This window comes from Melospiza melodia, chromosome 11, assembly GCF_035770615.1.
Source record: "Melospiza melodia melodia isolate bMelMel2 chromosome 11, bMelMel2.pri, whole genome shotgun sequence".
Taxonomy (NCBI): Eukaryota; Metazoa; Chordata; class Aves; order Passeriformes; family Passerellidae; genus Melospiza; species Melospiza melodia.
In genome coordinates this window covers 4,793,591-4,818,287 of record NC_086204.1, presented here as the reverse complement: position 1 = coordinate 4,818,287, position 24,697 = coordinate 4,793,591, and positions in this window count along the sequence as shown.

The window sequence follows — 24,697 nt, the reverse complement described above, 5'->3', positions numbered from 1 at the left end:
CGAGTTCAGGCTAAAAAGCATGCAATTAAGTTAAAAACTTAAGAGTGGCTTGGCAGGAGACTTAGAGGAAAAGCTGTAATGTATCACTTGGAGTGTAGTTAATCTGTTTCATCAGGTTACCAGTTGAGATGTTCTAGCTGTACTTCTGATTTCCATGTAGAAGAACCACCCAATTCTGTAGCTGACACAGTATCCCTCCCTGTTTTGTTTCCAGACTTTATTGATGTGGCTTCTTTGTGACCTACTTTCTCTGCTTGAAGGTTGCTTTTTTCATTCCCTTCCAAAAGGAAGTGCCTTCCATGTGAAATGCTGGAAGCTCACTAGGCAGTTTATGAAAACTGGACCAGCCTGAGTGGCCTTCTGCTTACAGCCAGGGCAGATGATGTAATTGACTTTTGGGTGCTTTCCTTACCGAGTTGTTGCTGACTACATTGAGACCTCGGAGCTGGGTGTTTGGAGAATTAGGGAAGGAAATGCCTGTGTTTCCTTGGAGCTCTCATTACTCATGATGGAACAGGCCAGCCCTGTGACTTCTAGGGGCATTGTGTTGGCCTCTTGTCCTTGCAGGGCCCTGCAGTAGGTCATGTGCTTGTTACTTAAGCACTTACACAGCTGGAGGAAGCAACATCCCAGTTCTTATTCCTTTTACTCGTTCTGGGGTGTTCTTCATCTGTGCTGCTCCTTGTGGTTTTCTCTGTAGTTCCCACTGGTGGTGAATCAGTTTGAGGTTCTATCTCTCTTCAATTAGTGATGCCTTTGCTTTTTATCTGGGGCAGGAGGTGTGTGTTTACTTCTTTGTGAGGACACTTCAAAACCAGTTAGTGTGATGCAGATGTACAGTTTTCAGCAGATATGTAACATTTAGCTAAGTCTTATGGGGGGATTAATACCTCATTGGAAAAAAATAATTCACTCCTGTAATTTCACAGAGCTGATGCAGCATTTGTAATCATCATCTCCTAAAACTGGCTGCTTTTCTCCCTGCTCCATTTCACTTGGGTTACCCAAAAGAAAAAATCTACTCCAGTCCTTTTTCTGGAACCTTGGTGGCTTTTTGGTTTCCAGCAAAGATTAGCCAGCTTTGTGTGTGTGTGACTCTGTTATAAAATGAGCATGCTATTAATTTTAACTACACAGTTTTTGCTTGGAACAGCAATTCAAGCCATGAGGGAAATTGTTTTTGTGTGTGTCAATGTCAAAGGAATTTTAACCAAGGTGACATTGAGCTCCCATTGGGGTCTGGAGTTGAACTTGCCTTTGCTCATCTGGGGTTGGGTGCAGGGTGCCCTTAAGCCTTTTAAGCAAACCTTTACCAGAAGGTGAATGGAGAGCTTGAACCACAAGAGATGTTCACCAGTACAGGAGGAGAAGGATGTTCTGGAAGCCACTGCTGTAATTCAGAGCCCTCCCTGCCTCCCTTGCTGCCTGGTGTCTAACCAGCTGTGGGCTCCTGTGCTGCTGTAAACAGGAGGTGGAGTTTTGCTTGGAAATGGAGTCCTGGAAGAATCTGGGGGCTAAAAATACAGCTGAATGGAGTAATTTGCCTCAAAAGGCAACCTCTGGCATTGTGCTGAGCGTTACCAGGGCTCTGAGGTTAAAGGAGCTCCGTGTGATTGGGGAGAAAATGCAGAATTCAGCAAGTGTGGGGGTGCCAGCTGGAGAGCCCCAGTGCATTTCTGGGTACACCATCCTTGTCTCCATGTTTGCTGCCAGCAGGAGGCTGGGTGCAGGCGGGGTGGTGCTGTTTTTGTTGGAAGCAAGCTTGGTACAAGAGGCCATGCTGGTCCAGAGGCATGGCATGTGAAAGCTGTTAGTGGTTTGGGGCTTTTTAGGATGTTCTTTTTCTCTGGTTGAAATATCCAGCAAAGCAAGTGAAACATCGGTGCCCATGAGGGATAGCTACTGAGTTTCATACCTGGGGTTTTTTTTTAATCTTTCCCTTCATCAGCATAGAGGAAACAATGAATGCAAATCTATTCCCCAACACGTGCAGAATAGATTTGTAGCTTGGAATCTGAGCTGGGCAGGAGCTCTGAATTATCAGCATCTGATTCCAGAGCTTTGACAATCTGCAATCTCCTTAATATTCTGATGAGCCACCATGGGTATTATTCCTCTGTGGCTTTTTCCACTTTTTTTTCCTTGAAACTCATATTGCAGTCTGAATGCTGTTGGTTTAGGATTAGAAGGGATATTGGCTGGCTCTGTGCTTTGCACAATTTTCCTGTGACAGCAGAAAGAAGGAGAGTGGTTAGTATGATTTTCTTTCCTCCACAGTAGTACAAATGAAGCCTGAATTAGTAACAACTTTTAAAATTGAAGAGTTATCTCCTGTTCATAATTGTCTCTCTAATACTATGACTACCAAAGCACATAAATTATTCATGCAAGGAAGAAATCCTCAGAAATTTTTCATGGGGAATCACAGCTCTTCCAAGGAATAAACTTTTTTCCTCTAAAGACACTGAGCAACTCTGCTCTGGATTCTCTGGCAAAAGTATCATTCCAGTTACAGCTTATCTTTAGAAATAACTGCAAATTAATTTTAAAAGACACTTGTCTTTTAAAATGCAGCTTGCTTACCCAAATGGCAATTAGTTTCATCTTAATGGTAGTGTAAATCTAGAGTAGCTCTCCAGCCTAAGGGCTGGCCTTTTTACTGTCCAGCTGTTTTCCAAATGATTTATTTCATTTTCCCTCTTGGTTTCTTTGCCTCACCCCTCAGCTTCACTCCTGCTGCTCGTAGTACAGTGAGGGCAGAACAGCTGCACTTAGCAGCTCCAATAAATGACTTTATTGGAATTAGAGTTGTGTCTGCATTACACTAATGCCAAAGGTCTTAGTTCATCTTGTAGCCTCTGAAACAGTTTGTCATCATTTCCACACTGCCTCCTTTCAGTGGGGGGAGGCAGCTCTGACTCAGCCCTGGATAAATGGGAATACAGGGAGCTGAGTGCTGCTGCCAGGCAGTTTGTTCAGGCTCTGTCAGTGGCTGGAAATGCCTTTTCCCCACTTACTGTAATGCTGAGCATAACATGCAGGAGGAAGACCTGCTTTACAACATCTCAGGAATAAGGAGGAACTACCTTCCTGTCAAAATGATATAAAAAAGTCCTTAATCTTGAGGATTGAATGTGGATGTCTGAAGGACAGTGCAAATGTTATCCTAGGACAGAGCAAAACCAATGCTCCATCTGAAACCTGCAAATTCTTTGGGCAACAGAAAATGCAATTAAAAACCTTATTTTTTTCAGGTGTTCAGTGAACAGGGTCATGAGTAGGGAGTTGCCCTTTTTTAGTTGGGAAGTAGCTCACATTTTGTATGGCAGGATGCAAATCCCATCTCCTGGTTGTCTGAACTTCAGAGCAGTGGAATTCCATGCCAAACTCAGCAGAGTTCTGTGCCATGCCAGGGAAGCCGTGGCTGCAGTGTCCTGGAGATGGAGCACAGCAAGTCCCAGAGGTCAAACCCAACTCCAAGGTCTGTATGAAAGGTCTGAAAGATGAGGTGGGGCTCAATGGCTCCTGGACAGACTCCCTTGCCTGGGAGGAGCCTTCCATTTGAGATTCTACCTCTGGGCTTCACTTTGAGGCTTCCCATCTTTTCTTATCTGCTGGGCCAGTGTCAACTGCTGCTTGTATTTGTCTGGTCTTTGCATCAGGAAAGTCTCTGCAGAGCACTGGAGCCTCACCCCAGTGCCCAAGGGTGTCACTCCCAAGGGTACTAGGAAAGAACATTTCTTATTCTGCATTTTCTGATTTCTACTATCTGTAGCTTGTTATTTTTCCAAATTAGTCTCTCTGTTACACCTGCCATGGCTCCTAAGCAAAATTTAGACTTGCAGCCCAGACAGAATATTAACACCACTCTCATTTATTTTGTGAAGAAAGGGCTAAAAAGGGAGCAGCTTGGCTCAGTTGTCTTGTCTAACTTGTTTAATGTCAGTACATGAAGTATTTCACTAGAACATTTCCACCTTTACTCTCAGTAAGTGGATTTTTTTTTTGTGGCTGGTACACACAAGGTATGAATTTCCATTCACACATCTTTGCCATAGCTTCTTTGCTCTCACTCAAATACCAGTTGTTTCTTTTGAGTAACTTATGTAGTAGCAAACAAAATGAAGAGAAAAAATGGGGTTTGATTCTTATCTTTCTGAAGGTGTGCCTTTGTCTTGAAGAGAAATAGTTATTTTTAAACCAAATAATGTATTTTCAGATGCAGTGTGTGGTTTGGAGGGTTTTTTTTAAACTGTTCTACTTTTAACTGGAATTCTGTGGGTGAAGTGCTAGAATAAAACCCAGCAGCAGCTTGATGCTGTGCACCCACTTGGATGCTAAAGCAGAAAGAAAAATGCCAGGGAAGCTGGGGAAAGGGGCAGCAGCCCTAAAAATCCAAACTTTTCCTAATCTGTCTTAATCAATTGTGTTACTGCCCTCTCAGGGGTTCACAGGCAGCCTGAAAGCAGAGACCAAAGCTCTTCATGGGAGATTTGACAAATCCACCTGTCAGTGTCACCCAACAACTGATTTATCATCTCTGACAAGTAGAAAATTGCTTTGACTTGTCTGCAGGACAAGTAAAATTTACTAACAGTGATGGGGTATTTTAAAAATTGTCATGATCATGTAAATCCTGTTATCTCTGTAACCCAAGTTCTGAACTGTAAAATGACATTAACTTGCTTTAAAAAAAAATTAAAAGGTCTCATATTAACAGATAACAGGATGCTTTTTTCCCCTCAGTTAATTTTTAAATCCTGTTGCCTTTCAAAGGCTGACACTTCTGTCTTTCAGCCCTATTTCTCTGGTAATAGAATACTGAAGATGTCTTTTAAAGAAAAAACCCAGCATGTAGCTATATCACATCAAAAAATACAAAGGAAGAAAGTCTGCTTAATCTGACAAAACATCAGTGTTTAGGCTATAAGCTCATTATGAGGCTTGTATAGTGGGAGCTGATTTTTTCAAATTAATTTCTCTGATTACCATAATAAACATTTTAATAGCCTTTCCTTCCCTCATCTCCTCAGCAGCTGAATATTTCAGTAGGTTATCTGCTCTTTCACATCAGCCTTTATCCCAATCAGCCATGCATGATCTGTTTACAAGAATGCTTATAGGTATTTCCACTTTAATTTCATGTTCCAGGTTATGCTGCCTCAGCAGCTTCTCTCTGTGCATTTGGGGTGTTCCCAGAAAACACTCGGGGACTTTTGAGAACTTTGAATTTCTAATTTTATTTAGTAGTCAATGCAAAGAAGTCACATCATATTCTATTTAAATCTTTTAGTTGTCTGGAAAACAATTTGCTGTAGCAAACATCCAGCACCTTGAACAAGGAGGCTGGTGCTGCAGTGTTTGCTTTGGTATGTGTGTTATTTGCTGACAATAATAACCAAAGCCTTGTGTTCTGCTCATGCTGTGCCTGAAAGGCTGAGGGAATCTAGAAAGTAGGAGTAGAGCACTGTTAAATGGCAGGGGTTTGTTGGGATTAGGGATCTGTGCAGAGCTGCCTTCTGCTGTAGGGTTCCAGCAGGAGAAGGACAAGGGCCTGCTGGAGTATCCAGAGGAGGCACCAGGATGATCAGGGGATGGGGCAGCTCTGCTCTGAGGAAAGGCTGAGGGAATTGGGATTGCTCAGCCTGGAGAAGAGAAGGCTTTGGGGTGACCTCATGGTGGCCTTCAGTGCCTGAAGGGAGCCCATGAGACAGATGGACAGACACTATTTACTACAAGAACATGGAATGATAGGATAAAGGAGAAATAGGCTCAAAATGAAAGAGTAGGTTTAGATTAGATGTAAAGGAAAAACTCTTCCCTGTGAGGGTGGGGAGGCCCTGGCACAGGGTGCCCAGGGAAGCTGTGGCTGCTCCAAGGCCAGGTTGGACGTGGCTTGGAGCCCCCTGGGATGTTTGGAGGTGTCCCTGCCCACAGCAAGGGGCTGTAAGTGACCATCAAGGTCCCTTCCAGCCCAAACCATTCTATGCTTTTATAGCTCAGGACTACTGCCAGCTTCTTGAAGCTGGTGGAGTTTCAGGCTGTTGCACCACATAAATGTGAGTCTTGCATCTCAGCATTCTGATATTGCTTTTCTTCACTCACAGCTCAGGGGTGGCAGCAGAAATGTCAAAAAGTGTTGTACTGCTCTGGGCATGGTCACAGCATACATCCTCTGGGATCCCTCATTTGCATCCAAGACCTGTCCTGGCTCAGTTTCTATGACAATCTCCTGCTCTGTATGTTGTCCAAAGCTCCTGCTTCCCTAGTTTGTTTCCCATCAGTAGCTTTGAATATCTGTCCTGGTGCCTTGAGCATTTTTTCTGTGTCTCTCACTCTTCCAAGCTCATTGTCAGCAAGTAGAAGAATTGCAGCACAGCAGTTATTAGATCTGAAAGCTGTGTATGGGAAGGTTAGCTGAGCATTTGAAATCAAAATAAAATCTCCCTGCAAAATAGTGGCATAATCAACGATTCTAGTGTGTAAAGCTGATCTTTTTTCTAACCTATCCCTTTTCTGCATATGATTCCCCCTCACCTCCCTTTTTTGCTGTTTAGACTTTGGGGGTGGGAGACCTGTTTTTAAAGATGCATTAAATGCACTAGCTAAATTTACTGAGCTAAGAAAACAGCATAAGAATAATGTAATAATTGTCAAAACCTCCTATCAAAACCTCTGTAACAGAAATAAAGCATGGATAAAATGTATGACACTTTTGAAGTGATTACATTCTTTAGTACTGAGATAGACAGCAAAGTCTAGATATTGTTTGATTTTATTCTTTTTCTATTTTGAAACTACCTGGTTGCTGGTAAGTGTCAGCATTATTGCTGTCTTGAGGCTTTTCCAGTGACAGCTTATTAAGAAATTGAACACTCTCAGAACTGCACTATTTTAAAAACAGGGGGTTGGGGATTGTGTGCAAATGAGGGAGTAAACAAAGAGGCTTTGGAATTCCAGTCTGGTGCAGAGGAACAGATTCATTGCTGCAGGAAGAAATGGTTTCTAAGAAACTTTTGGAAAAAAGGAGGAAGAAAAGAGCAGTGCTTAAGCCTGTGACCTGCTGCACACTTTTACAGTGTTTCAACATCAGCATGGATAAAAGTAGTAAAGATGGAAGATAGGAGTAAAAGCACCTCTCATGATAAGACCAGAAAAAACAGGTTTTGCTGTAAAGATGAAATGCTCCTTGCACTTGTATTTTAAGCAATGTTTTTGCTCTTTTAGAAGTGTTTGAGGAAGACAGAGATCAAGCAGGAGACATGATAATTACACGAAGCTCGTTTACTTCTGACATGTCACGCCAACCATTAAATCAGGAGATGTGATGAAAACAGGTTTAGAAGGTTGTTTTTCTAAGCTTGAGCTGTTCATTGTTTTTCCATTTTAGTTTAGTTGCAATTTTGCTGTATAAAATCAGTGAAAGCATAAATACATACAGATATGGTGGCCTTTTAAACTTGCCATGTTTCTAACAAGTGGTGTAGGAAACTGCTGCTGCCTGTTGACCCTGTCCCTCTGAACATCAATAACAATATGTTTATTTTTCCCCATCTCAAATGTTAAGTTGTTGATTTCAGTGGTTTTGACCTTCATTTCCTGTTGGAATGAGACTTTTTTTTTTTCCTCCTTCTCCTTGGATCTGAAGGTTGACCATGAGGAAGTAATATTTTTTGCTTATTTTAAGCTATACAACATGTACTCGTTCTGTGCTTTTTCTGTCCTTGGTTTCAACTTATAGTATCTCAGCTTCTTCCTCATTTACTCCAAACAAAGCCCAAAAAAAGGGGCTGTCTTTCCTCTTGCAGGCTCTAAGCCTTTAGTAGTAACACTGATATTAATATTATCAGCAGGCTGAAGTTCATAGGGTGATGCTGAAGTGAGAAATAGAGAGTGTAAAGGAATTGCTTTGTTGTTGTACTCAAAAGATTTTTCTCAAGTGGAAAAATAAAAGTCCCTGTTAGAAGTTCAGCAAGATGCTATCAGCAGAGTTGGGGTTTGAAGGTACACAATTAGAAAGCAGACTGACAGTAGGATACAAAGTAGATGCACAGAATCTCTCATGACTGAAATGGTACAGATTCTGTTCAGTGAACCTGGGCACTTAAATTTTACCCTAGTTTTACCTGTCCAATTAAACATTTTAATTAAGTTGTGGCAGCTGCCTTAGTTCATATACATGTGATTGGTTTCTTCATGTCTTCATTTTTGCCCTGCAGCCTTTTTAGTCTGATCCTTCTTTCAGATAGCATCTTTAAAATACTGGCTCATTATGTGGCCTGTGTGCATCTATTTTTTTGCAGAAATAGTTCATGCAAGCTTGCCTTCTTTTCTTTTATATTCTTTTGTTTCTCTTTCCCCCACTGTATTAGCAGCTGTGGTAGATGAACCAAGAGCAGGGACCCCCTGCCTTATGTTGGAACTCCACTCCAGTGGTGCCTTATCTGAAGCCTTGCCTGAGTAATGGCTCTGTCAGCCTTTGCTGGAGGGGATAAATTTGGCTTTCCTGGTCAGAGTACTAGTCTGACTTTTCTGTTAACACCTTTGACTCTTTCTGTGCTGGCTCAAAAAACCCCAACAGTTTAAGTAAGCTGTAGCCAAGTTGGAGCTGGAGGTACAGTATATTTTAATCCTGTCTTCGTTTCAACAGAATTTTGATTATATGAGATGGAAAAGTTTAAGTTACTTTGTGTGTACTTGGTATGAGTAAATCACAGACACTGTATCACTGTTAATTTTCTAAAGAAAAATATTATTCAAATTTAACTTTGAATATACTTTCCCTCTATTTCTTATGATCTGAGAGATGTGTTTTCTCTCCTGCTTTCCCCCTTTCCCCCAAACTTTTACTTAGTGTTTCCAGACAGAGAGAGAGAAATAGGATTTGTCAAAAATTTACATCAGGTTTGTTTGCAGTGACCTGCCAGTCTCTGTGGATGCTCCTTGGTATAACAGCTACCCAGGAATTTGGGTCCCCTCTTTAGGATGGACCCATTACCTCCAAACTGTTCTGGCTCACTGACCTTGAACAGTGTATTTGTGGGACATTCATCTCCATGAAGCAAATGCAGATCTACCAGATCCCACACTTCTCAGCACGAGGCTTTCTGTCACTCTAATTCCCTTATCAGAACCACAGCAAGTTCAGTTATCCCTGAATCCTGCCCCATCTGGCTTGGATTTACTGGAATAGATCATGGTTTAAATAACATCGCCTCCATTTGTGGGAGCAAACATTTATTGTTTTATCTGCAGGCAGAATTGATGAATATTCGTGTTTGCAAGCACAAATGGCATTTTATCATGGACTTACAGCAATATCCTACCTGGTGCACCTGCTGTGGAGACAAGATACAGAGAAGGGAGACCTACAGGTCCAGAGGAGACTGGAACCCTCTGTCAAAACTGATTATAAATTACTTTTTTTTCCTAATTTCAGCTCTGTTTAAATTTTGGATTTTATTTTTGTGATCAAACATTGTCCCAGCTCCTTTTCCTGACCAGCCTCAAGGATTATTTTTGCCCCATGCAGAATAAAGAATGATAATGTGCTGCAGCTTAGGGCACATTTGTTTGAGTGCTGTCCCATTTGATTAGGCATCCTTGGTGAACCAAACCTACTAGTTTTTTTAACCCACCTACTATGGAACAGAACTTTATTTCAGATCAGAATCTTTGGTATTTGTGCTGATTTCACAGATGGTGAAACTTTATTTTCCAATTTTACAAGCTGATTTTACAGATATTTGGGGAAAATCATCCTGCCATATAACTAGCATGAATAAGCATCAAAACTTTTCCCTCTCTTTCCCGTATCTTTTCTGCTGACATTTTTTCTTGTTCCAGTGCCTTTTGCAGTACTTTCATATCTGTTTTATTCCTGGCTTGTAGCAACTGTGAGAAATCTTTTAAATGAGGACAGTTGTTAGTGTGTGTGGGTTTGAGAAGTTATGAATTCACAGCTACTTGAATGTGCAGAAAGAAATAGCCTTCTTTTTCCAGCCTTAATGATTGGAGGATTTTGGGGGGAGGGCAGGGAGGCATCAGTCATTTCTACAGTAATTTCTACAGTCATTTCATGCTGGTGGATCCCTCTGCAGCCTGTGCTGGATCCTCTGGTGGGTCAGTGTTGGAACACAGTTTATGCACATACTCTGCTGTGTTGGAAAGCTTCATTAATCAGAGGCTTCTCATTTTCTCCTTGATATTTCACTGCTCTCACCCTTGCTGATTCCAAGGGGAGGTGATTCCCCGAGGCACAGGCAGAAGGAAAGGTTCTACTAACCTGGTTTAGTGCTGGGCAAAGGGTGTTGTGAATTTCCTCCATTCATTGATTTGCCACTCCCAAACAAATGAGTAGTCTGCCCTTGTTTGGGTCACCTGATTACTAGCCAAAGTTTAGGAATAGAAGGACAAAGTAGTATGTGTGCTGTTGAAGTAGCTTCTAAATGTTTGATTATAGGGTTGGAAAGAAAATAATATGACAAGAAAACACAAGTAGAGATTACACATGAGAGCAAGATTCTTCATCAGCTGCTCTGGGAGGCTGGCAGCACACTCTGCTGCTCCTCACGAGGCTCCATGGCTCTGGGATTTCTGCAGGCTTACAGTTCTCTTGCTAAAATCACTGAAATAAACCAGCCTAAAATAAAACTGCCTTGTACCTGTGCTCTGCCCAGGCTGGGCTTTGGGAGTTGGGTGTGAGCATGGCAGCAGCATAGTTTTTTTGAGCTGTGCTCTCAGCTGGGATAAAAACCAGGGTGAGAATCCTTTCTTAATTTTTCCACTTAATTTGCACATTACTCATACATCTCTTGGTTTCTTGCAGCATTTTTGGGTCTCCTGTGTCTTTGATTTTCTCAGAGTTTGGGACTTTGGTTATCCACAGACCTGATGAGCTTTTACCTTTCCTCTCTCTGTGAGCACTGCACGAAGGCCAAGTGTCACACATATGACAGGTTTGCCATTCCCTGCATTTTTTTTTCCCCTTTAAGCTACCTTCCTTCCTTTCCCACCACTTCTTTTTAGCATTTTTAGCTGCTGCAATGTTTCTGCTATAATTAGCTCTGAGCATGACTGTTGTTGTCTTTCCAGAGTTTAATTTTTAAAAGACAGTCTAGAGGAAGTAATGCTCACTTGGCTGGAATCCTTTTATTGTTTTAGCCAAGTGGTCAGCTTGGTGATGGTTAACACAACAGGCTTTTAAAAAAGGTTTCTGCTTGTCCTCCTCAGGTCCCCAGTCTGGATAAAGGACCATGTGATGTACAACTTTAACATTAGACACACACTCCCCCCAGTGCATGTGCTGGTTTATTTTGATTTAGTCTGGATTTGTATAATTTGTCTATCTAGGTCGTAAGTGAAAATAAGCTCAGGGCATTATATGCAAAACAAATCTGATTTTTGACTTGTTCCCTCCTGAAGAAAGTTCTGTGCAGGGTGTTGGTTTTGCAGAGGTTGAGGCTCAAATGTAGGGAGGGAAGAATTTTTCCTTACTTTGAAGCTTGTGCCAATTAAGGCTGAGCTGGTGAGATGGTGGAAGCTGTGCTCCCTTTTCCTTTTAGCATATGAGTGAATTTTGTCTCCATATTTACTAGTGTGAAATTTAAAAAAATAATAAATTGAACAGGATACAGGAACAGTAACTTTGACTTCACCTTGCACCATCTTGCAAACAAATCAGCAGCTATCGTCCTGCCCTTCCCAGAACTGGGTGTGGTGGCTGAAATAAAATATCTCACAAAGAGAACACACAGCCCTATTGTTTCAGGGCAGCAGAAAGATGATTTCTGAAGGCTGAAGTGAGGGGTTTGGTAGTTATTTTTACTGTGGGTGTCTTTTTCTGTGGGAGTTATTTTTTCAAGTAGGATATTGGTGCTGATCTTGCCTCTTTGTCTCCAGTCTTTATTATTTTATTGATTACCTAAATAAATAAATTTTACAAGGAGCCTTCAGGGCCATTCTCTAATTTGAAGCTTGTTTCAAAGTATCTGCTCCAATTTAATTGAAGAATTTTAGTGAATGGTGGCTTAATTTAGAAGTGTTTCTCTGCACCAAGGAGGGATTGCATGAAGGAGAACCTCCCTCAACAGCTGCCTCAATACTTGGCCTCAGAGAAATGTCCTTATCTTTTTTCTTCCACCTCCCCATTGTTTTACACTCATGCTTATAGCTGCCTTGAATTTCATTTTTAGTTTGCAAGCTGAAATTTTCCTTATCTATTTTATGAATGCAGTGCCATGCAGGAGTCAGCCTTGTACCTTAAACCCAGTCCAGATTTACTGCATAACTAGGAAGCAGGAACAAGAAGGCCTCCTGGATAACTGGTATCATTTCTTTTGCTGAATAAACCTGTTCTTATGATGATTTCTTTACTGGCAGCAGTCCCAGAAGGTTTCTGACTGGATGTTCATGCACACCTGTGTCCTGTTCTGTGACTTTTGCCCATGCATGGGGTCTGAAGTGTCTCTGGTGTAAGTGTGGTGTGTGTGTGTGTGTTCCTCCTGGAGAGATGCTGGATACTGAACAAGACAGCTGGATTTTGCCCAAGGATGACTAGTGGGAAGCTTGAGAATTGTATTTTGCAGAAGAAAAGCCTAATGGACTGTAAGAGAGTCCCTGGGATCTTGCAGTGTGAGTGTCCCAAAGAAGCCTGGATGGTGGTGCAGCCTAACTGAAGATAAAGGGAAAAGCATGGGTAATAAAAGTGTGATTTATGATGGTGACTCCTTGTGCCAAGTGACTGCCTGTGGAGACTGCTGTTCTCAGGAGCACAAGGAGTGGTCTTTGTGTTTGAGATATTGACTCCAAACCCTAACTGACACTGTGTATTACCAAGGAAGTGATTTTAGGGTGGGTTTTCCATCTGAAAACACAAAGGCAGAAAGGAGCAGGAGTTTCTCCCTTTGCAAGCACCTGCTGCCATGTGGCACTGAGGTGTCTGAGCACAGCCCCAGGTGTGACATTTCAGCAGGTCTCTTACTGATGAAGTAACACTTGACACTGTGTAGCAACCTTTTTCTTTCAACTTTGTTTTTATTTACATTTAGCATTGCTCAATTAGAAGTTTTCCTTTTAGGATCTGCTGCTATGCCTTTTATATCTGATCTTTCAAACATATTCTTGTATGGCTTTTCCATCTCCTCTACTTTTCTGTTGAAGAAAACCTCATAAAAATGGCTGATCAAAAGTTATAATTAAAGTATCCTGCTTTACTACAGACCTCATGAACATCTTGTAAGGGCAGCCATTTCAGTTTGCTTATTGTGGTGGACTAATGTTTGATCCTTCAGTCACACTTGGAAATATAAAATTACAAATTTTAAAAACTTCCTCTCTATTTCAGACTGAAGGCTTAGACTGCCTAAAATCCAAGCAGGATAGAGCAACATGTGCAAGTCAAATGAGCAAAATATTTGACATCCTTCAGCTCTGGTAACAAAAGGACCATAGTCTGTGGAATCCCTGATGCCAGCTGTGTTGAAAGTTGCTGACTTGGCCTGTGGCTGTTCTCTGCTCATACAGAATTACACTTTCACAGACACAATCCAAGCTGTGTGCAGTTTTCTTTTTTTTTCCTAAAGAAAAAACAAACATATGCTCGAATATAAGCAGAGAAGTATGTCGAAGATGCAAAATAAAAGGCAGGCAACAAAGCATGTTTATTTACAAGAGTGTCTTTGTGATTTTGGTTTCTGACTAGGGTTTGCCACACCTTCATTTCTTTATCCCTTTTTCCTTTCATTCATCTTCAGAAGTTCTGCAGCTTTGCCTAATTCCTTGAAGAGGAATGTAATAAAATGATAGTATTTCTAAGGAATGCAGCACCACATCTGACTGGGCAGCCTTCCTCATGTCTCTCCTTGACTTTTTGGGCTCTGCTACATGCAAATAATCCTCCTCCTTTAATGGGCTTTTCCTGTGTGTTGCATATAGTACAGATTGAAGAGGAAAAAAAAAAAGAGCAGCTTGTGCTCTGTGCTTTCTCCTTGTTGTAATGGGGAGAGGTGAGTGAGGGAGGAGCATTTCCTTTTTTTCTTTAAAAAAACAGAACAATCTTTAACAAGTCGGGGATCCAAGTAGGGCTCCTCTTTGTGAAGAACAATATATTGTGCCATGGAGGGAGGGTTTAAACAGGCCTGAGAGCCATGCATGGATTTGATGACATCTATAGTGGCCACTTGCAAAAAGAGGAATCTGATGTTGTTTAACTAAGTTAAGTATTTCCCCAAATATTTTCTGTTCTACAGAATTGTGGTCTTTAAGTGTAGGACTGTGATAAAATAGAAATAATCAGAATTTGTAGAGAACATGCACATATTTTATGTGATTAATTTTGGTAAGTTTGACCTGTGAAAGTAAATACTTGTTTTACAGTGTTGTTTACACAAGAAAGCAGTCAGGAGCATGTGTTTCTTTGAAAGATGACTCTTGGCTACAGCACAATTTTATTGGGGCTCTTGGGATCAGTTTGCTCTGCAAAATGCATTGTACTCTTGTAGTTATTCCCCCTGTCTGAAGGCTGGTAGGGTTGAGTGTCCAAGAGCTGTTGGGCTGAATAACTCCCTGAGACATCTTCCTTACTGCAGGAGAAGCTCCCTTCTAAAGTCAAAACCATTTTCCCAACAATAAAACTGTTAGGAAAATCACAGTGCTGTGATTTTCACTGTGCTAATGCAGCTGGGAAGCCCTTCACTTTAGAGGCAAGCTGAGAATTTCTATTGCTAATCTGCTATATTAAGGCAAATTAGAGCTAACTGATGTGCTTCTAAATGTGGCCTGTGTGAAATGAAGTTCCTTGCAGCATGATGGTTTTTAATTTTTTTTTTATAGCACAATTTATTATTCCATAAGTAGGTAATTCCTCTTTGCTGATAAGCACACGTCTGGTGCTCCCTTCTGCTGCTGCAGCTCCCTTGGAGCAGCACTGTGCCTTTCAAAGTGCCAGTGATTGAGCTGGAGCCCCTTGAGGGGCTGTATTTAGACTGGCTGCTAACAGATCAGCTCCTTCATGTAATTACTGAGCTCTGACACAGCAGCTCAGTGCACATTATTGCTTTCCATTTGCTCTGAGTTGCAGGACAGCCCTTCCTGCTTGGTGAGGAGTTTGTGCCTTTAAAAAATGAAGAAATCATTTTGTAGCTCCCAGCAGACCTCTCAATAAACATCAGCAAGTTCTGCTTATCTGTGACATAGTATGAAAATATTTGTCTGTGTGATTGTGTGTCGTGACTTCACTGGCTTGAAATGGCACTTTTGGAAATTCCTCTCCTGCTGGGGTGCTTTGTCTTTGGAGTGACAACTCCCACCTGTGTCACTCATGAACTTCACCACCGTGGGGGATCCTCTCTTCCATGGTGAAGGATTGTGGTGCTGTTCACAGGGGTCACAGGATGAGGGAAGAGATGAGAATCTTGACTCCATGTTTCAGAAGGCTGATTTATTATTTTATGATATATATTATGTTAAAAGAAAATTATATATTAAAACTATACTAAAAGAAAAGAAGAAAGGATTTCATCAGAAGGCTAGCAAGGAAAGAAGTGAAATGATAAATAATGCCTCTCAGAGTCTGAGCCAGCGGAATGTGATTCGCCATTCATTAGAAACAACCAACATGGACCAATCAAAGATGCACCTGTTGCATTCCACAGCAGCAGATAATTATTCTTTTTCTTTTCCTCTAAGGCATCTCAGCTTCTCAGGAGAAAAACCCTGGCAAAGGGATTTTTCAGGAAATATCATGGCTACATTGGATCCTCAGTGAAGCCATACCTGTCCTTGCAGCCCCTCTGTTCCCTTGCTGCAGGGAATACTGGAAGGTGTTAGAGACAGGATTATTTTGCTGAAGCTCTCCTGTTGATTTTAGTTGTGTTTCAGCATTATGGAGCAGGATGAATGAGGTGGTGCAGAGACAGGGAGAAAGGCTTTGTGGTTTTTATTAGCAACAACTGTGCAAGCAAACTTAATTTGGCATTCTGAAGCCCGCTGGTGGTGTTCCAACTTTACCCCTCAGCTGTTGCTCACTGCATTGCAGAGGCCTCTGTAATCTAGCAATTTCTCATTGTCTCCAGCCCCTGCCATTTATAAGTGGGGATTCAGGTTGCAGAGCAGATTAAGTGAGCATTCCCTTTTCTTTTTAATTTTAATACAAGCGTTTCCTCAAGTCATAGGAAAAATACACCTGGCACTCACTAGCTTATTGGATGAGATGGAAAATACCTGTGTGATCTTGTCCCCTGTGGTTTTATAGGAAAGAAGCAATAATGTGCACTTTAATTATGACACTTCCTACATTTCATCTTTTCTTCCACTCCCAAAACAACCAGTCTGGTTTATTATTTCTCTTCTTCCTCCTCTCTCATTTCCTTCTTCTCTAGTTCATGGTATTTCTCATCCTGTCTCTTTTGTTTGTGTCCTTCCATTCCTTACTGCTGCCCCACGTGCAGCAGTAGTGCCATCTTGCTCATTTTTAGATTAAAATTCTTATCCTTTTGAGAGGGATGTTTTTTAGGACATCTTTATCTGCTTTCTTTTTCAGGTTGTTGCAGAATTAGAGAGGTTTGCAGGAACTGCCCCAAAGAGTCCAAGCCTTCTCTTCTCTGCATGCTAAGGGCACAGTCTCTACAGTCCCTTCTCTCAAATTCCATGTTTGTACTTTTATTTGGGAGAGTCCTTTTACATAAAACAATTTTGCACAGATTATTCTAGGCAGTTACTGACGTGCCAGTGGTGAGTTTGCATGTGAATCCATGCTCTGGGGGTGCAGAGTGCCTTTTGCCTTGCACAAAAATGGTATCCCAGAGCCATTCCGTGCTGGTGGGGAGAGCTTCTCTCTTGGGAGCTGCATTTTTGTCTGCCTATTGCTTGCACTGGTTGCAGTCCAGCAGGCTGTCAAATGCCTGACTGACTTACCCCCTCTTAGAAAAACTTGAGCAGCTTTGGCACAGCCCTCAGCTGAGGTTCTGCAGCCGACTGGTGACTCAGTGCCACTCACAAGACAGCAAGGAGTGGTTGGGTCAACTCTGCCCCAGTAAACAAGGCAGCTGGTGCTTATGCTTAAAGGTATTCCTGATTTCTGCAGTAAAACTGGCATCTCATAAATGCTGCTTCATGCTTTCCTCCTCCCCAGTCAAACATTTGAAAGCAAGGAAAGAGATGAAGGTCTGCAGATTTTTTTTTCCTGCTTGATGTCCTCTAATTGTAGTTCTGAAAAAACCCAGGAATACCAGCACACAGGAGGGAAAATGCACAAATACCATTCAGCAACACACCTGGAATCTATTGTGAAGATAGGGTAACCCAAAAAAGCAAATCACATCTTGTAGCTTTTTTTTTAACTCTCATCAACACTAAAATAAAAGGGACATGAGGAAGAGTTGTGCAAAACAATTGAAAACAACTTTGTGTTCTGCTAAAGGAAAAACCATTGCTTCTCTAGGCTGCCTGTTCAGACTTTCACCCAGCCAACGTGGAAATCCATGAGTTATCAAAAGGGCACTTGTGATTCCCACGAAGACATGGGACTGAAATGCTCATTTGAGGTTTTTTTGAGGGAAAACACATTCTTTTGCACGTGGATTGCAGTGGGCTTTCCGGGTTATTTCAGAGAGCAAATTACAAGATTCTCCTGTGGTTCTGAGCTCCTGTTTTCCTTACTGATGTGCCCAAGTTTAGGGATTAAGAGTAGGTTTCTGGCAGCTGTCTGCCAACAGCAAAAGTAGGACCTTGTGTGCAGTCACAGCCATTAAGCATGTCTGGTCTGTGGTGGGGAAAAGGGAGATTCCAGGAGGAGAAAAGAAGAGATCAGCAAATTTCTTCTGCTGTTTTTGAGCAGGACCTCAGCAGTCTGGCCTCTCAGATTATAAATTCCTGCTGGGAGGATCACTCCAGGTGGGAGGGTGGCTCTGCACTGTGCTTTCCCCCAAGTCCACAGACAGAACAGTTGGTTCTGTTTGTGTTGTGCTGGATTGGTTTCATAATATTCCTAAAGCAGTATCACCTCCCACTGAAAGCAGTGTGACCTCTCAGTGCCAACACTGTCCCAGAGAAAGGTGGGGGGTTGGTTTGTTTGTTGTTTATTTGTTTGTTTTTTAAATTGGTCATTTTGGTTGGCTGACCTTCTTGGTAAAGAAAACCTTTAGTTAAAGATGAATATCTGCATCTTTCTCGTATTTATTGCAGGTGCCAATATGATAAATCTCAGACTGCCAAATTATCAATAGAGCTGCAATGAATAAATCTTATAGCACCAGGAGGTGAATGAGAATGAGGGAAATGGGTCCCTTTGAGTCTCTTGTACCTTGCAGAGTAGCCCAAGCTGCAATTACGGTCAGTTAGCTGGATGTTCTGTTACTTACAAAGATAAGATAGTTCCCTAACAGAGTAATAGCAGTATTTTGTTATTTTAACTTGGCAGCATCCTGCAATGAAACAGAAAATTTATTAGCATACTAATGAATGATGTACTCTTTCTGTGGTGCACCAGCAAGCAAACTGTGTGAGGAGACATTTGTTCTTTTGTCTTTTTAGCATAGTTTGGCTAGAAATCCTCCTCTAAAACAAGAAGTGCAAGAGAGGATGAGATCTGATGTGCTTTTCTTTGCACTGCTGCTGACAAGAAAATAATTTATCTCACCTCCCAGCAGAGCTGGTGGCAAACACTGGGAGCAGTGCTGTGGTAACAGTGGTCAGAAGTGAGATGGATGTTCTGCAGGTGCAAACAGCATTTCCTCCTTGTGCTGAACACAGGGTTATAGAAGTGCACTTGTCTCTGATATGCAGCCCAGGATTTTTTTCTAGAGAAATGCCATCTGCATTCCCAGCTTCGCTCACATGGGTGATGGACTGCAAAGTCCTGTGTGAGGACCCAGGAGAGTAGGTAAAGACTAACCCAAGTGCATATTTCTTCTGGTTTTGCCCCATTTAATCTGTTGTGGATACTTCATCTTATTTTAACTTCCCATCCTCAGCCTCCCTGACTTCCCCTTTTTTCCTTCCCTTTGATCTTTAAAAAGTGTGGTTTGATTAGGAAGCTGTAATCTTTTTATACTTCATTTCATTTAAAATCACATTAACCTGCAGAATGAGCCACTGGCTGTCTCTTGTTCAGTTTCCAATGAATTTCCTGTTTGTCTGGATGCTGAGTTATTCACTCACCAGTTCAGGGAGGCAATTAAGCTGCTGAAAGCTCCTTGTGGCTGAGATCTGCCAGGCTGGCACTGGCTGCTGTGGCTCAGCCACAAAGCCTTTACCCCTTACTGGCAATGGCATCACTTGTGCAGTTATTTTTCATCTTTTGGTTCAGATTTCCCTGCTTCTGAATTTAGCTTCTTGTCTTTTTTTTTTCTTTCTTCTTTTTGTCTTTTTTCTTTTTTTTTCTTTCTGTCTGGCTCAAATTGCAGTTCAAAGCAGTCTTTAGTATGTCTTTCCTGCACATTTATGTAGAAAATTGCCTGTGTCCCAAGGGAGGGAGAGCAGTGGGAGAAGAGAGAACAATCTACAAATTCTTCCTTATCAAAACCCTTTGACAGAAACTGAAACTTCACTTTTTTTATTTTTTTGGAGTGCACTTTAAAATGCTGTATGAACTCCAAGAAACTTAATTTGTTCATTGTGCAAGAGGTGAGAGATACTTGTCAATGTGTATAGCTTGTATTTTGGGGGAATTTTTTGCCTTATCCTTGCAGGATTTGTGTGGAGGTAGAACAGACAATTGCTGGCAGTCATGGACTGCCTGTCTTGCTCTGCCACCACCTGTAGCTGCTGATAGGACAAGGGAGAATGGCTTTAGGCTGAAGGAGGGTAGGTTTAAATTGTGTATTAAGAGGAAATTCTTCCCCATGAGGATGGGGAGGCCCTGGCAAAGGGTACCCAGAGAAGCTGTGGCTGCCCCTGGAAGTGTCCAAGGCCAGGCTGGAGGGGGCTTGGAGCAGCCTGGGCCAGTGGGAGGTGTCCCTGCCCATGGCAGGGGGTGCAATGAGATGGGCTTTGAGGTCCCTTCCCACCTAAGGACATGACACCCCCATATCCCTCTGTGGAAGGACCTGACTTTATCTCTGTGTCCACCTCTCTCCTTCTTTTCTTTTTCACTATGAATTCTGCTAACATGGGTAAGATGTTTGCAGAACATCTTGCAGGGAGACAGGACTTCTTCCAGAGGATGCTTGTGAAGAAGGGGACACCTGAGTCAGGGAGGGAGACTGAGGCTGGACAAAGTTGAGCTAAAACAGCTCTTGGCAACCTTGGTGAAGGCTGTAGCATGTGCTCAGACCTCCACAGCCAAGGTGGATTTTGTTATTGTTGAGGGGAGGGTGAACCTCAGCCCTGCATTGAGAACTCGCAGAGCAGCTCTTGGGAAACTTTGATTATTGCAGAGACTTGGATCTAGTAGTGAGCTGCATTTTAGAGAATTCCTGCTGCAAAAAAGGGTGGCTCCATGTTTGTAATTTCTTTATGGTGGTTTTTTGTCTTATCAAGAGTTATTAGAGACATTTGGTTTTGATGTCTTGGATTCAAGAAGACAATATGGCATTTTATTATTTATTTCTGGAAGGGAATGTGGTTCTCCCCACACCCCCTATCCTTGCTCTCCATGGCCCATAAAGCCTGATTGTTCTATCAGTCACAGCAGTGCTAGTGCTGCCTGCAGTTACTGATCATTTTCACTCTGTTTTAAATTTTGCTAAAGCAAAACAGAGACATGGAATTGCAACTGGCGTTTAAACATAGTAAATAAATAAACTTCTGCTCTCAAATAAAGACTTACTCTGAAGACAAATTTATAGTGATCTCTCGTGTAGTCTCAGTGTTCTTTTCCTTGCCTAACTTAATTCCCAGTTAATGTACAGAGAGAGACATGGTATTGGAAATGCTTAAAATGTGGAGTTGTTCACTTAAATGGCTTTTTCAGATTGGATGCAATTTGTGGGGATGGGAGGTAGAGAGTTGGTGAGTATCTGTAGAGGTAGACTTTAAATAACTAACTTATGAATTTTTGAAATAATACTTTGATCTGTGGTATGTTTTGGAGTTTTTTTGTTTGGTTGTTTTTTCCCCCAAGAGAATCTTTGAATGCAGACTGTGCAAATACTTTGAGAATGATCGAAGCTATTACTGCACCATTGATTTCCTCCATTGACTTGTCCATTAGATATTTAAACTCTTCTTTTTAACAAGTGTGTATTTTTCTGTTTCAAAAGCAGCCTCCCACTGTCCCTTGCATGGTGGGAAGCATCTCCTGCTGGCTTTCTGTCACTGTGCCAGCCTTGAGACTTGGCTCGAACACTTTGGACTTATCCTGCCTTTCTGCTGGGGCTGGAGGAGTTGGGGAGCAGATTCACTCATGGCATGGCCACCAAGGCAGTTTAATCTGTGCTGCCTGAACAGTTCATGCTATGATTCTGTGGTTTTGTTGGCAGGAGCAATCTGAAACCAATCTCAGCAGTGCCTTGGACACTCCCCTGTACCATGTGCTTTCTGCTCTCTCTCATTTTTCTTAGGCCAGCTGTAAGAATGTTTTGTTAGATGGTCACTGGTGATGAGGGTTTTTAAAAGTAGCAGCTGCTGTAAAAAATTGCTGAAGGGCATCTGTTTCACAGAGTTCTGTGGAACTCTATTTCTAGGAATGCATTCTGCTTAACCCCAAAAATCCCATAAAAATGAGGAAGGATCAGCTCTTCTAGGATCTGCACAGGGACTGTATTTTTGCTGTTCTGAAGCAACTTGTGGAGCTGGATGCCTGAGAAACAAAGTGATTTGACTCATGCTTATATTTAGTATCATTACCTACTGCATTGGGTTCCGTTTTCTTGCAGCACTAATGTTTTTGCTCGGGAAGGTTAACAGGGAAAACGCCCAGCACAAGGCATTTCTGTGCTTATCAGAGGGCAAATGCCTGCAAAACATCAGCTCACTGTGCTGGGTGTCAACTTGTTGGGTGGGTTTTTTTTTTCTTCTTTTTTGTAGAGTCTGTAGATGGAGCAGTATCTAAGGGTGGGGAGAGGATGTCCTTCCTTTTTGGTAAAGCCTGTAAAATTAGAGGAGCTGGTGCATCCTTAGTACAAATGTGATCTGAATTTGCAGCACCCTCTTTGTCGTGGTCTAGGATCATGTATCATAAATATGAGATTCCAACCTTAAAATATACCTTGTGATTCTACCCTAGGTGATAATTTTTTCTGGTTTTGAGTATATTTGTAACTGAAGCAAAAATTCTAATTGATGTTTTTATATGCAATATTAAAAATGTATTTGGTCTTATAGTTCTGTTTGGAACAAGCTTTTACTACAACTTTCTGTAATCACATGGGAAGCAAAGGGGAGATGCACAGGTTTGAACTGCAGCTTGTGAAGCTTTAGTCTAAAGTTTAAATCTTTGAAGCCTGTTTGAAAGCCTTGGCTGCCAAGAAGGCCTGGGCTCAGCTCAGGAAATTGCATGATTCCTGGTGCTTGTGGAGCCAGGTGAGGAGCTGTAATTGACTTTGCACCAGTGAAGTGCAGAACATTCTGTTCAGCTGGTGTGTAACAGGTGAATGCCCCAAGCACTGGGGAAATGGGTGGAAGAGTTTGAGCAGGGCTTGCTGGTCTGCAGCCTGTGTGCTGCTCTCCATTCTTCTGTTGTCATCTCCTATGTTAGTGTTGGTCTGTCCCAGAAAAGCTCTTCAAGGGCTTAACTGACCAAACTCATTTTATGTGTGACCTTAAATGGATCACAAATTCAAGACTGTTTTTCTTCTCCCTATGGGGATGTGAGAAGCTGCAGAGCTGCTACCACATTTTCCTTTCTGAAGCATGAAGGGCTTTGATTCCTCAGAGTGTTTTCTCTCCTTTACTCCCAAGTGGTCTCATCCCAGGGCTTTTTATTTTTACTACACAGAACCCCTCCACAACCAGGCTGAGGAGCCTCTGCTGCCTGAAGGAGCTGATCTGTACATTGGTGCAGATCTGAAGTGTCCTGCAGTATCTCCTGAGATTCCCTGTGATAGTCACATCCCCCTGCCAAGGAACCCTGTTAATCTTTATGTGGCAATTGTTTTGGTTCTTGGCAGAGATAAGGGTGTTAATGTGAAGCCCACTTTGGCTGATTAAAGAAATTATTTATGTTTTATACTGTACCAGTGTTTTCATTGCACTTGAAGAATTAAATTCTGAGCATCTTTTGGTAGATGTGTACATAAAAATAAGTATTGAGGTAGTTATCTGGCATGTTGGACTACACCAACCTCTCTCTCATAAGAAGGATGAGGACCTGTTGGTGCAAGTCCAGAGAAGGGCCATGGAAATAATCTGGAGAAGAAAAGGCTGGAGCACCTCTCCTGTGGAGAAAGGCTGGCAGAGTTGGGTTGTACAACCTGGAGTAGAAAGGGTTCCAGGATGATCTTACAGCACCTTCTGATACCTAAAAGGGCTTCAAGAGAGCTGTGAGGGAATTTTACAAAGGGAGGACAAGGGGGAATGGCTGACAGAGGGCAGGGTTAGATGGGATATTGGGAAGGAATTCTTCCCTTTGAGGGTGGTGAGGCCCTGGCACGGGGTGCCCAGAGAAGAAGTGGCTGCCCCATCCCTGGAAATGTTCAGTGCCAGATGGGAGCTAGCTGACCTAGTGGAAGGTGTCCCTGTCCCTTGGAATGAGATGATCTTTAAGGTCCCTTCCAACCCGAACCCAGTCAAGTGAAGGGAACAAAGGTGGAGGGATGCTTGCTCAGCCCAACTCTTATGTGCTAGCAAGTTTTACCTGCTGAAATGGAGAGGAAGGTTTGAAACTGTGTGCAGTTCTTCCATAATGAAGTGCTGCTTTTCAGGCTTGGATGGTGGAATGGGGAGAGGAGCCCTTCAGCCAAAGGCCACTGGGCTTTCCCTCTCCTTCCACTCTGCTTGCCCTGTGCTCCCTTGCCTCTCTGCAGCTGTGCTCCTCTTGTGTGGAGGGTTGTTGTGAAACTTCTCCACTGTACCTGGAAAGATTCATTTGAATTCTCTGGTTTTGAGAGCAGCACTGTTACTTTTTTACTCCAACTCCTTGATCTCGCAGTTACCATTAAGAATATCAGCAATTTAATTGTACTTTTATAAGAATTTAATTTCTTGAAAGAAGGTGAAAGGAGGAGGGGAGAAGAATATGCTGTTGCCTCATTAAGAGAGTAAGAAAAGATGGGGTCTTCAGTAGCCAGCTTTGCAAGATGGTAATAAAAAGGGTCTTTGAATAGTTGCAGATCTCTCAATGCTTTAGTTTAGATGTTAAAAAGGCCTTTTATGAGATAAGTGGTCTTTGAGAGAAGGACAAATAAAAAGCACATCTGAAAACACATAGGGAGGCAGCTCCTTCAGACAGGCACTTCTCCTCGTCTTGAGGCTGAGGCTTGCCCAGCTCCTGGCTCTCCTCACTCAGCCTTTTGCACCAGCCACAGTGTGCCTTGGCTCCACAATCCTCATGGAGGTCAGGCACCTTTTCATTGGTGTTTTCAGTGGGGACACTGCCTGCTGAAGGCTCCAGAGCAAGACCTGCTGTAACTCTGGTGTGATTTCAGAGACGGGAAGGGTCTCCAGTGCTGCAAAGCCTTTCCCACCCCAGGTGGCTGGGGGAGGTCCACCTTGCACTGGCATTTCCCAGCACTGCATTACTGTGAGCAGAAGGGTGCTGTGTCTGTGTCCCAGCCAAGGTGAGAATGGTCTCTGTCTGGCTGACCCTCGGGGATGGACC